At 37.5% G+C, this 1,048-nt stretch overlaps 1 non-coding gene across 1 annotated transcript; it reads left to right on the forward strand.

Annotated features, from left to right (window-relative positions):
• The first annotated feature begins 976 nt into the window (after positions 1–976).
• On the forward strand, positions 977–1,048 carry TRNAK-UUU (transfer RNA lysine (anticodon UUU)). The gene has a single exon. It is a non-coding gene; the product is annotated as a tRNA-Lys (tRNA).

Raw genomic sequence — 1,048 nt, forward strand, 5'->3', positions numbered from 1 at the left:
TTTTACTTATAAATTCTTAACGGCTAGAAAATAAATAATAATAAAAGTGTTTGAAACACACACTTACACCAACAAATTGTAGCAAGGAGGGATATAATATATATATATATATATATTACTTTACTTTAATACATTTTTGTCTCCATTTCACATTATAAAAAAATTTCTCTCTTTTTTCTCTGCCGTGTGAGGGTCTCTTCTTCTCTCTTTTTTATTCCTCTCACGCCAATGCCTCCCTCTTCTCTCTCAACTGAAATTAATCCTCTCACACTCTTTTTCTTGGATCTCAATGGGTCTGCTCCATCTTTTCTTTAGCAAATTTTGCCAATGGGTTTGTTGGTGGATTGGGTTCGTTGGTGGATTGGGTTCATCGGTGTTGATTGGGTTGTGGGTTGTTGTGGTGGTGGTGGGTCATTGATCAGCTTGTGGAGGGGGTGTGGTGGGTGGTTTTGCCATGTGGTTTGTGTGGTGGTTTTTGGCTAATTTGTGTTGTTGGGTTGTGATGTGGTGGTTGGTGGTAGTGTGGTGTGGTGTGGTGTGGTTGTAGTATGGTTGGTGAGTTTGTGGTGATTGGGTTTGCTAGCAGTGGATTGTGCATGGTGGTTGTGGGTGGTTGTTCTTGGCTTGCTAATTGTTATAACTTCAAAGGAGAGAGAGAAAGAGACATATATGAATAATAAAATAATAATAATAATAATATTTAAAAGAAGTGGTAAAAAAAAATGTCATTGGTATTAAATGTATTGTAAAGCGTGGTGTTAAAATAGATAAAAGTAGCTTTTTGAGTTGTTAAAAACTAAAAATTTTAGAACCACCATGGAATGATGCAAATTGATAATACACAAAGGATCATGAAACTACTAAATCTACTTGTGAGTGATCATAGAGACGGGAAGTGGGTTTATAAGTGCAATTCAATTCATTCTGCAAACAAACAACAGTGCAATCCAATTCATAAAGTAATAAGAGAAACAAAGCCGTCTTAGCTCAGTGGTAGAGCGCGTGGCTTTTAACCACGTGGTCGTGGGTTCGATCCCCACAGACGGCG

Source organism: Quercus suber, unplaced genomic scaffold, assembly GCF_002906115.3.
Source record: "Quercus suber isolate HL8 unplaced genomic scaffold, Cork oak 2.0 scaffold_25, whole genome shotgun sequence".
Taxonomy (NCBI): Eukaryota; Viridiplantae; Streptophyta; class Magnoliopsida; order Fagales; family Fagaceae; genus Quercus; species Quercus suber.